Genomic DNA, 13,422 nt, shown 5'->3' with positions numbered 1-13,422 from the left:
GTTGGTGCTGTACATATATATGTTCATAGAGGAATTTATGTGATTCGCATTAAGAAATGAAGAAAAATTCAGCACTCAGATGTTAACACCGAAATGCTGCAATTCTTAACTAAGTCTTCTTAACACTGAACTAAGACGCAGACACAAGAGACCAAATCCGTGTACTAAATAGTAAAACCACTGAAAAGTTCTACTAACTTTTATTTTGTTTTATTAGGGACTAAATTAAGAGCAATGGGTCTTCCTTTAAGTTCTTACACTAAGTCACTGTAATCACAAATTATAAATTGTGTCAACACCGCTAGTCATTAAGACCAATTATGTTTCGACTAGAAGATAATGTGGTGAATTATATATATCCCTACAGATCTATGTTCTTATGCTCTACATGTACAGTAGCCAGAAACATACAGTTATTCCAGAACGCCAGATATTCAGATAAAAATGACAGATATCTTTAGACATGGAATTGTTAAAAATTAAGCGGTTTAAATGAGAAATCTTCAATTCACTTTCATAAAGTTGTTTTTAAGTTGTGTGACCAAAAGAAATATTATTCATATCTCACAAACATATTATTTGTTAAACAATAGAACAAAGACAAGTAACAGAAAATACGGTTTATACATTATTAAGCTTTTTGTAGATTGTTATTATATAACAAACTAGAATCTTAAGTATTAATTATTTTTATTACTAAGATTATGTTTTCAAATACTGCATTATCTAGATTTGCAAAAACACGTTAGAAGACTCCGAATTTTTTTAAATTTAAACGAGTATATGCGTTTAGAATGACCCTCATGAAATATTTGTTATTTCAAATTTATTCCGAAGCAAACATATAGTTTCTTCTCAAATTAATATTTAATAAGTCAGCTTTGTTAGCGCAATGGTCAAGACAACAGGACGGTCCCCCTGCTGCGATAGTCGAGGGTTTGAATCCTGCTGGGGCATGAAAGTACCTTATGTTTGTGATTGTATTTGTAAATGTATTTATAGCCAACAGTTTTTATCACGCCAGTAAAGATGCAGTTTATTTTTGCTGATGAATTACCAGCCAAATAATTTGAGTGCTACCAAAAATTGTAATATGAGGAAAAACAAATAATTTGCAATTCTAAATATTTTATTTCTTTATAAGCATGGCTAAGTTGTTATAATGTATCCCAAAGGAAAGGCAATCCATATAGCTACTTGCAAGGACAAGAATATTGACCCAAATCGATGTTGAGGCTGCAGTCGCTATTATCAATTCCACTGTAACCGGAGTTCTTGCATTGGTTGATGCAATCATCTGTTTGTGAACATATTACAGCTGGAAAAGAATAATATATAATATTTCGTCCAGCAAAGTAACCTTTTAACATATTTAGATAAAATAACAATTTTCCATTCAGTATTATTGAGTTATTTAGTGCACACAAACGTTAATTATTTTAAATATTCGTTATATTTGTTATTTGATCTAAAGTAATCTGTTACCAAAGACCATTATACACTTTAGAAACTTATGGCGAGACTGCTAGATCATATTCCAATTGTTGGTATTTACCATTTGTATTGTATTGTATTGTACCACTTAAACATGGTGATTTTACTGCCAATGAAAAGAAATAACCTTTAGACAGCTTAGCATTTGATGAATGAATTATTTCCAGTTGTAGGAAATATCCAAAAGGAAAAAAATGGTACACGAATCAATTTTTAAATCCAAGTTTCATTGCTTGTCAGGCAATAAAAGAAAAACATTTCTTGACGCATTGTAAATGAGGACGAGCAATGAATATACTACAATTCCAAAAGCAACAAGTCATGGGTTAATCCGTAGAAACCATCCACATCGATAAAGAAATGGAATATTTATGGCCAAACAGTCTTGTCGTATATATGGCGCCATCAACAAGGTGTGACATGTTGCGAGCTGTTAATCGGGAATCAAATTGTTGCTGACTAAAAAATAGCAGCAACAGCCAGTCACGCACACAACACGTAAAGTCATACTCTTTTACGACAATGATCGAAAATACATTTGAAGAGCTGTGAAGCATACAGCTGCAGCTAGAATTTGTCAAAAGTTATATCAAAATTATGAAGTTTGGCTGACACACAATTTCGAAATACTGAACTGGAAATGGTATTAAAGTGCGAAAATGGATCGATCATTAGATCTTTACCAAATCGATGCTATTGTTCTCTAGACAATGTAAGGCCATGTAATCAGAGAGTTGGGAAAACTTTGTAGAATATAATCGAAAAATGCCATTTTAAAATGGAAAATTACGTACAAATTACGTAAAAACACCTAATAGTTAATTTTCAAACAATATTTATAAAGCATATAAGATATATTATATAATATATTTATAATTGCAGCAAAGCAACAGAGAACGTTAAAGAAAAAACAAAAAAATATATCCTAAACGGTAACTAGTTACAATTGTAGGTCAATTGCTAGCAAATTTAGAGAAGTTGCTTTGTAAAGCATTAAAATTTGTACAAAATAGGTTTTTACCACAAATTATAGTTAGGGTTGCGCTAAAATATCAAACCAACTAGTAATCCAACGCACCTAAAACAAAGTTCTACAATTAATCACCAATGCTTATCGCTACGTAGCCAACGATGAGCCAGACGATGACCTCGAAATCAAATGGATATACGAAGTGACTCAAGATTTCGCTTTAAAACATAAAATAAGATTGCTAAATGAGAGCATCGTGGAAGCAATACAGCTACTGGATAACACGCAGAAAATCAGAAGAATCAGAAGCAGATCAAGCCACACGAACTTGTTTAATCTATAAGTGTGTCCTTAACTTTAGGTTAATTAGTTTAATATTATTTTAATTCGATAAATACATACTGATGTATTACTGAATCTCGTATACGCCATGCTACAAGAGTACAATAGAAGAGTTGTAGTAAATTAATTTGTAAATTGAGATTATACTAAGCATATCTAATGTAGGATTAATTTTAAAAAATTCTAGTTTCAAGGAACTGAATCATTTAAGTTATGGTCTCTCTAATGTATTATTTAAAGAATCTCAAATAAAGCCTATTAGTAAACTATAACTATTACTATTGCTATATTATAATAAAAATATCTTGCTTTAAAAAATACTTTACACTAATTATATAAGTTATGAAGAAAACTGTTCTGATTTTGATCACAAAATATCTTTCTTGTATCAACAATTTTAATTACGTTAATTAACATATTAGAAACTTACTCAAGGCGTTAACAACCGTAAATGATAATATCAAAAACATTACCACCATAGACAGTATAGTGCTGAACTTAGACATTTTGACTTGTGTTATAAAATCGAGGTTTGGTATGATACACTAACGATAATTGTTCTACTTTATATAGGCGTTAATATAAAAATGCTAAAATTGCCTAGTTCCATAAAATAAATATACAAACATATTGTATGTTGTTTATTGACTTTGTTGCTATCAAAAACAATAAATTCTCCTTGGGAGAGGCGTATTTCTTATCAGACAATTACAATAATGTAAATTGAATAATATTATGTTTGTCTTTTTAGCAAAGTTCAAGCCGCAACATTGCTGATAATTACAAGTGTCTTGTTTATTTATAAAGTGGCTTGCTCAACGTATACATAATATTATATAGTTCAGACACGCAACTTTTTATATTGTAGACATCAACTAATTAAGTTAATATTTACTATTACTCAGTTAAATTGCGTAAATATCACGATCATTTTAAAAAACTGTGATTTTCTATCATTCTCAACACTTTTGTTATTTTACAGTCTCCTTACCAAAATAGGTTTTTCTAAACTGCATCTACTATCAAACCATCTTCGGTGTTTAGCGTACCAGCGAGTGAACAACTTCAAGTTCTTCTGCAAGGTAAGTATTATATGAAGAAATACAGAAGCTAAAATTTATATATTTACTGTTAGCAGTTATTTTGACCATCAATATATCTTGATGAAAATGCGATATATTGATATAAACAAATGTTAAATTCGGTGGTTTTAACTTTCCTCTATATAAAAAAACAGTTTTCCATTTAGTGTTATTGAGTTCATGTGCATATAACAACTCAATTTAAAAGTCCCCGCCCGACCATAGTAAAACACATTTTTTGGCCAAATTAGTTTTTTTATTCAACATAATTCCCTTCAATGTGATACCTGGTTATAGTGACCCTCCGACTTTTCGATACCATTTTTGTAGTAGGATTTGTCCTTTGCTTCAAAATAGGCCTCAGTTCCGACGATAACCTCTTCATTCGACGAAAATTTGTTCCCAACGAGCATTCTTTTGAGATATGAGAACACGAAATAGTCGCTGGAGGCCAGATCCGAAGAATACGATGGATAAGGAAGCAATTCGAAGCCCAATTCACGGATTTTGCCGTCGTTTTCACTGACTTGTGACACGGTGCATTGTCTTGGTGAAGCAGCACTTTCTTTTTCTCCAAATGCGGCCGTTTTCAGACGATTTCGTCTCTGAAACGGCCCAATAACGCTATATAATAGTCGTTGTTCATGGTCCTTCCTTTTTCTAGGCAGTCAATGGAAATTATTCCATGTGCATCCCAAAATGCAGACGTCATAACCTTGCCAGCCGGCTGTTGCGTTTTCCCACGCTTTGGGGCGGGTTCATCGAGTGCACTCCACTCGGATGGCTGTCGATTGGACTTCGGAGTGAAATGATGGAGCCATGTTTCATCTATTGTCACATATCGATGCAAAAACTCTTGTGTGTTACGCTTGATCATCTTCAAACACTGCTCCGAATCATCAACTCGTCATTGTCAAAGTGAACTCGCACGACACCCACTTTACACAGAGCTTTCTCATACCCGAATATTCGTGAATAATATGATGTACACATTCAGATGATTAGAGTGTCTACTACTTCATTTATTTTCAATTTACGGTCATTCAAAATCATTATGTGGATTTTTTAAATGTTTTCATCGGTAACAAACTCTTTTGGGCGACCACTGCGTTCACTGTCTTCGGTGCTCATTTCATCACGTCTAGACTTAGCATACCAATCCTTGATGATTGATTTTCCTGGGGCTGTGTCCGGAAACTTGGCATCAAGCCAAGTTTTTGATTCAAATGTATTTTTTATCTCCAAAAAGCAATATTATCAACACCCGAAATTCCTTTTTATCCACTTTTTCACAATAACAAAAGTTGCTTCACTTAAAATGCTGTAATTCACAAACTAATGATCCAACAGCTGTCAAATTTATACACGCATCTTTTAATTCTAATAGCGCCATCTGTGTGTCAGGCCGGGAACTTTTCAATTGACCTGTTAGCATCGAAGGGCCTAAAACTACAATTAAGTATACAGTTATAATAGTTCATAGGTTAAGGTTGTGTTTAATTATATTTACATTGAACCCTTTTCCATACAACCTATGTGCTAGTTCTAGGCGTATTTTTATGTAGTTGTATACTCTAGAGGCCTAATCCACCTAATTAACAATTGTATATCCAAGTAAGATACTTTACTTTCATTAGAAAGCATATTTACCTTTTACGCTTAGCTCTTGCATATAGCTGTGTTTTTTATACATTGTTAATATTATTAAATATATTCACGTAAAAGCAGTAACATGTTACCGGAAGATTGTCAAAGCTCATTCCACAGGCCTTAACAAGAGTTTTTCCATTACCACTCTTCTCGCATTTTTCCATACAATTAGTTCCTAGAAGACATGGTAAGCCAGCTGAAAATAAATCAAAATATGTAACATATTACATACCATCACAAACTTGCACATATTACTTAAAAGTTATAATTGCTCAATATATATACAATAAGTATATAGATGAGCAACTCATAAAAATGATAACTCATACTGAAATGAAACGAATTACTCACAGCAATAACTATTACTAATTGTATAATAATCATTCAGGACATGAACCCACTTACTAGTCCACTGTAGTAATAAATGCCAGACTAACTGGACTTGTACATTTCATAATGTAATATAATAATAATAATATAAATAAATTTCATCAAATCAAATACAAATTGAGATCTTGTACGTATTATCTGATCACACTCTAGTATTGTTAACACTAGGCGCTAACTGAAAAAACAATTCTGAAAAAAATAAATAGGCCAAATCAATCTAAAGAACCTACTGACATAACGGCTGCCCTGACATCAAGAGAGAAATTAGAATATGAATTAAATTACTCCCTTGAAATTAGGGAATTGATAAAGGAAAGACGAAAAGCTGGAAGGGTAAGGGATAGAACCCGAAATGCTGTAGACAAAACTATATTAAATAGAATTAATAATCAGACAAATCAAAAGAATATAAACAGATCTGTTTCGCAAAATATGTAAGTAAACTAAGCACGGAAGCAGACAAGGGCCAACCATGTCCCGGAATGTCTTAAAGTTGCTCGAATAATTACGATTAAAAACCTGACAAACCGGCAGGACAAATTGGATCTTACAAACCTATTTCGCTTCTATTTAACTGCTGTTAAACGTTTTGTAGTAATACCAGATTTCCAGTTTAAAAGGTATAAAATGATTAACATTTATATTTAATGCTATGCTACGAATTAATTACTTCGCTAGCATCTGGAAAGTAACTAAAATATTAATGATTCTTAAACCAAAAAAATTACAGAAGATGTGACCTCCTACCGGCCTATAACTTTATTAGCGATAATCTTTAAAGTTTTCGAGAAACTATACATAAAGAAGCTAAATTATATAATAGAAAAAGGAAACATTCTAGAACATCAGTTTGGGTTTCGCAATAAGCATGAAACTAGAACAAGTGCTTGTAAACAAAGATTATTTGTAAACAAGACTTGTAAACAATATAAACACTGACCTAAATGCCAAAAGATATTGTTCGGCTGCTTTTCTAGATATGGATCAGGATTTTTGACAAAGTATGGCATACGGGCTTGCAGGTTAAACTAAAGAAACTTCTTCCTCATTCGGACTATCAGCTACTAAAATCATAACTCACTGATAGACATTTTATTGTAAATTAAGGCGACGAACATACCGAATTTAATCCCATATATTCAGGAGTTCCGCAAGGTAGTGTGCTGTATCCAATACTGTCTCTTCTGTATACGGCCGATCTGCCCACCACAAAATAACTACTATGGCAACATTCGCAGACGATACAGCAATCTTAACATCCCATAAAGATCCAGTCACAGCATCAATAAACCTAGAAACTCACCTGGAGCAAATATAATTATGGTTGAAGACATGGCGCATTAAAGCCAATGAAACAAAATCCACCCAACTAACGTTTACCCTGCGTAGAAAAACATGTCCACTGGTAAATATCAATCATCGTCAACTCCCCCAAGCAGCGCATGTTAAATATCTTGGTATGCACTTACATCGACGCCTAACCTGGAAGAAGCACATACTCTCTAAACGAAAACAACTTGGACTTACATTATATTAAATGTATTGGCTCATCGGACGCAAATCCAAGTTATCATTAGATAACAAGGTATTGCTGTAGTCTATACTCAAGCCTATTTGGTCATATGGTGGATTCCACTATGGGCTACCGCTAGCAAATCTAATATATCCATCATTCAACGGTTCCAAAATAAAGCGTGCCATTGTTGATGCTCCGTACTATATTTCAAATAAAGTCATACAACGCGATATTCTTCTTGACCCTATAACGTGTGTAATTCGACGTGTTTGTGTGAAGTATTTCTTTCGAAGTGTCGGTGCATCCCAACATACTCGCTAACCAGCTAAATATGCGATGTGATAGCGAAGTGCGTAGACTAAAACGTTTAAAACACTACCTTAATTAAAGACATATTTAGTGATTGGGATGAATAGTAAATATTATAGATGCATCACCACCTGATGAACCTTATTTGGGTTAATATCGTTTCTTGTTAATATCATCAAATTAGACCATTAAAAATTGGAAATTCAACTTTGAAAGACCACCGTATCCGTTAAAATATGCGCAACTAATTGACTGAGAGACTAACGTTACACTCACTTTGAAAAAAGAGTTCTGACATGGTAGTTATTTAATATCTGTGAAACAATATGACTCATCCTAACTGAAAACCTATTTACTTCTATTTTATAATGGTAACCAAAGTAAAACATCAATGTGAAAAAATTAATATCAAATTCTTGCATTTAACAGCACCGAATCTGTCCACGTTAATTTTGCATTCCGGCGAAATAATAAAACCATTATTATATCACTCAATGGATACCTCAAGCAGAATCAGCCAAATACCTTGGAATCCATCTTGACTTAGATTAAATAGGAAACATCACGTTAGACAAAAAGTAAAATACATTAATACCAAAATTAAACAACTATACTGATTAGTCGGAAAATACTCTTAACTTGATCTAAAATCAAAGAGGTTGATCAACAAGATAATTATAAAGCCAATTAGGAGTTATGGGGTGCAAATATGGGGTTGCAGTTCAAAATTCAAATCAACTAGTCATACAACGCTATCAAAACAAGGTTCTTCGATTGATTACCAATGCCTATCGCTACGTAACCAACAAAGAACTGCACGATCACCTGGAAATCAAATGGATTTGCGAAGTTATCCAAGATTTCGCCTTGAAACACGAAAGAAGATTACTAAATCATACTAACGTGTAAGCAATACAACTGCTGAACAGCGCGCAGTATGTCAGGAGATTGAAGCGAACCAAACCATACGAACTTTTATAAAATGTACCTTTAGTGTAAACTATAGCTATAAGTTATTTTAATTTTATTATTGAGGAATACATATTGATGTATTTTCTCGCACTCGTCTTGCTTGTAAATTAATCCAAGTAGAAATTAAAAGCAGTAATAAATTAATATATATTTAAGATTGTACTAAGCGTATCTAATAAAGATGTTCCTGCATGTATTTTTTGTCAGCTTAATTATTTTGATAGTTTAATATTATATCATGTATTCAACTGTTTTACATATACATAGTACTACATATTTTATAGTGATAACAATTAAAGAAAAAATCAATCAGGGCTAGTAATTCTAATAAATTGTAAATAGAGAAAAAATCATTGAATTCATTAGATTTTATTTGTCTTATTCATATGATTTGTTTTAAATTTAAGGGCACCCTAGAATTTTATTTACAAGGACAGCTTCCTGTAAAGTCTTGAGCACTGCAGCCTTTATCAACAGTCTTGTAATAACCAGCTCTCTTGCATTCTTCCAAACAGTCAATCCCTGGATAGCATCGTACCAAAGCTGAAAATGAACCAAAACATATAATATCTTACATCAGTTCGTCCTTATTGAAAAACCCGCTGTTTAAAATAGCTTCGGATGCTTAAAAAGATGCTTTAAATAATTGAGAGGTAACATGTCGCCTGACTCATAAGGGGCGACTTTAATAAAAGTTTTTATGATGCTTAATTATAAGAGAAAACATCAAAGTCATAAAGAAACCTCAGAGCCGTTGAAAATATTAGCATTATATAATTCGGTAATTTTAGTGTTTAAGTAGTTAAGTTGATATTTTCACAACGATTATAAAATGTACATTGCTTAAAATATTACCAACATATTGTGAATGTAGATATTCTCCTTTTAAAATCTAAATATATTAAAATAATTGAGCAGTCTTATGAAAGATTGTATATTGAAGGTAGGTAAACTATTAAGGGGATATTATAGTCTAAAAATTTAATTTTCTATTTCACTTTCTCAAAGCCTAACCTTTTAAGAATATTTCATTAAGAGTATGTTTAAAAAATTATTTTCGAAGATATAGCTGTTCTAGTGAAAGCTCGAATAGCTCAAATACAAACGACGGCATAAACATCATGCCCAAAAAAAAAGTTTATTAATCGTATTGATTTTAAATCCAGAAATTATTAAAGGGTGTCGATTTAAGATCTTCTTCCTCCTTAACTTGATGTTACTGTGATTAACATATGAAAGAAAAAATTATAAGATATATAAGAGGGTTCGAAATGACTGAATTATGTCCCTTCTTATGTCATGTATCCCCTTCTTTGTATCTGTCTTTGTATTTGCCTATATATTTATCATGTATCTGCTCTACACCACTGATATCCCAATAATCATAAAAAAACAATAATAAAACAACACCATAAACATATATAGTCAATTCAAAATAACAATGACACGAGTTTCAATATATGTCTGTCTAAAGTTGTAAAATTATATTACAGTCAGATATTATTATCCATGTCAATTCATACTAATTAAAAAGAGATAGAATGCTATTAAGGAAGTTCGAACATGTAATGGAATGAGCCTGCAAAACTTGTCCGTTTGCCAAACTTCTGAAAATTCTTCAAAATATTATAATTACGGGTTATAAACCGGCAAACGTTATTTTAACCCTTTGTTTAATAAATTTAAAATCGCCGCGGTTTTTATTGAAAATTGGAATTGGAATAAACATTAAACCAATTAGTTATCAAATGCTGCCAAAACAAAGTTGTTCGATTAATTACCAATGCTTATCGCTACATAACCAAAAAAAAACTACACGATGACCTCAAAATCATATGGATTTCCCGAGTTATCCAAAATTTTGTCCTATAACATGAAATAAGATTACTAAATTACAGCAACGCAGAATATTAATTAAATAGAGTGAACTAGGGATTCATGAAGGCTTTCTAGTACACGTGATATAACCTTTGTCATTGTAGCATTAAATATTTTACTATTATAAAGATAAATTGGGACTTACTTCCTGCATTAACAACCGTTAATGACAAAATTAGAACAATTACCACTACAGAAAATATAGTATTAAAATTAACCATTTTGACGTCTATTATAAAATATTATTGTATTATGATACGTTAACAATAAATATTTGCTACTTTATATAGCCGTTAATATAAAAATGCCTTTTAAGAAACCTGCTTATTTTTATGAATAACTACAAACATACATTTCTTATCAATAAATAATAATAACATAAATTATGTGACCCTTTTTAGCAAGGTTCAAAAACAGCTGATAATTATTTATAGTTATCTTAGTAAATTATTACGACTAACATAGCAAGACGTGGCGAAAATTATTGGCGTTGTTTATAATTGCAGTTTAGGTGCTTCCATTTATTGTGATCAATAATATCTATTGGTGAAAAATGCAAGGTGTTGATGAACTGTTAAGCAACCAGACATATCTGTTAAATTGAAGGACTTGGACATTTCCCCACATAAAATATTAGTTTTTCACTTAGTATTTCCTCTAATTTACTAATAGTACTTGTAATGTATTTTGATCGACGTTTAACATGGAAAAATCATATAGTGACAAATAGCACGCAGCTTGGGCTTCAACTGAATCAAATGTATTGACTGATAGGGCGGAAATCTAAATCATCCTTATGTAACAAGGTTTTGTTGTATAAGTCAATACTTAGGCCCATTTGGACCTACGGTATTGAACTGTGTGGTACTACTAGCAAATCTTATACAAATATCCTTCAGAGGTTCCAGAATAAAGTGTTCTCCAACAAACTTATTCAGCGCAATATCTCCTTAGAAATCATACTGAATGTGATTCGAAGTGTTAGTGCGAAGTACTCTGAAAGACTATTAGTACATACCAATGCACTCGTCAAAACTGTTAAGTGTGCGCGATGACGGGAAGTGCATAGACTCAAACCTAAACTGCTATACGAACTGATTAACAGACGCATAGAGTGAGATATAATAATCTCTAGAATAAGTTAGAATAACCTTTAGAATAAGTTAGGATAGAGTTTAGGATAAGTTAGAATACTTACACTTACTGAAGCGAACTTCTACATGTCAGTAGAGCTATACTGTATAACGGAAATCATATTATAATACATATTGCCCATGGGTATTTTATTGTTCTGAGAGATTAATAAATAAAAAGTAGTATTATTATGTCATTCAGTGAATACAGACGCTAGACTTGAAACACTCAACATTGCCTTTTCGTCGATCATTACTTAGTCTTTAATTGATATAAAGAAATCTATTATCAAAGCCAATCAAACCCTTTTAGAAGCTTAAGCTAATGCTATTTCATCACTTTCCAATAGTCGATTTTAATTTCAATTATTATAAGTGATTATTCTAATATTAACAGCAAAGAATGATCCATTGGCCCCAAGAACTAAACAAATATGAAGACAATGAATTCCTAGATTTATTGGACGAAAACATAGCAATTGGTGAATCAACTATTTGCAGACTTCTACATGTGATGGGAAATATTAAAACGGATACAAAATAGCTATCAGACAAATCAACTGAAAATTAAAAAACTCTATGGGGTATTGTAACCAACGATCAATTTAAACTATTTAAATAAATTTATTTCAATTGCAAATGACATCGAATAGAGCTAACCTTAAGGTGATATTGATTCGTCATCCGTTTTGCGTGTGAGCGTTTTCTTTTTGATGAATCCAAAATTATAGTGTTTTTTTCATTTCTTGAGAAATGTTAGGCACAGTGTTTATATTAAACTGCAAAACTTTAATATTAGCAACTAAATTTTTAAAGGTTATTGCTGATGGATAAATTAATTTCCAACCTATCACATATTCTAATAGAGAGTATAACATATTTAAATTTTCCTTTTTGTCAGATGCTAAAATATGATTGTCAAATCAACAGTAATAATTAAAAGACTTAAACAAGATTACTCTTCAAACTACTCTTAAAATAAATCGGGTATTGAAATATTCTAAATTAAAAAAAAAACAAAAATTGCTTTATTAGTAAAAGGGCTATGATCTTTATCCTTTTTATACCTCTTAATGACCTTGATAGCTTAAGTATAACTCATATAATAGGTACATTGGACCTCCTACTTCGAAGATAGCATTTTGTGGAGTTCTTTTAGCTAAACAAGCTGTTCTAACTTCTTCGTAAGCACTTAAACTTACAATTCATACTGGTCAATTCAAATTTCGTTGCGTTTAACAACATATGTATGACAAATTATAGATTTAGATATCTCTCATGGACGCGGTTTCTAAAAACAATAAAATTTTTAAAAATCCTCTTGAAGGCATATCTTGGTCTAAACTTTTCAAATACGCAAGCAAAATCGATTTTCCAAATTTCTAGACCGCAATACCCTCTCAACAGTAAAATTAAATTATCTAAATACCTTGCAATATATCTCGATAGTAGGTTAAATCAGAAACATCATGTTAGACAAAAACCGAAGCAGATTTGACTCAAAGTCTCAGAACAAAGAAACCCCAACAGACTCAGAACAAAGCTCTACGATTAATTGCCAATGCTTATCACTACTTAACCAACAAAAAGCTGCACAGTGTCCTCGAAATCAAATGGATATGTGAAGTGATCCGAGAATTTGCCTTAAAACATGGAATAAGATTACTAAATCATAGTGTCGTGGAA

The 13,422-nt window shown here is 31.8% G+C and overlaps 1 long non-coding RNA gene across 6 annotated transcripts; it reads right to left on the bottom strand.

Moving 5' to 3' along the window:
* Positions 1 to 1,111: 1,111 nt before the first annotated feature.
* On the bottom strand, positions 1,112 to 10,888 carry LOC143202314 (uncharacterized). 6 transcript variants are annotated; one of them, XR_013007116.1, is made up of 6 exons: positions 10,749 to 10,888; positions 7,049 to 9,268; positions 6,869 to 6,992; positions 5,628 to 5,734; positions 3,798 to 3,881; positions 1,112 to 1,318 (listed from the first exon to the last, which is right to left on the bottom strand). It is a non-coding gene; the product is annotated as an uncharacterized LOC143202314 (long non-coding RNA). The 6 variants fall into 6 exon arrangements; XR_013007118.1 differs by having other exon boundaries at positions 1,281 to 1,318; positions 3,798 to 3,916; positions 5,539 to 5,734; XR_013007119.1 differs by having other exon boundaries at positions 1,281 to 1,318; positions 5,539 to 5,734.
* Between the last annotated feature and the right edge of the window lie 2,534 nt (positions 10,889 to 13,422).

Source organism: Rhynchophorus ferrugineus, unplaced genomic scaffold (assembly GCF_030347505.1).
Source record: "Rhynchophorus ferrugineus isolate W39M unplaced genomic scaffold, kcgeb_rfMv2 rfM9, whole genome shotgun sequence".
Classification (NCBI taxonomy): domain Eukaryota; kingdom Metazoa; phylum Arthropoda; class Insecta; order Coleoptera; family Curculionidae; genus Rhynchophorus; species Rhynchophorus ferrugineus.
This window is presented reverse-complemented; position numbering and strand designations above follow the sequence as displayed.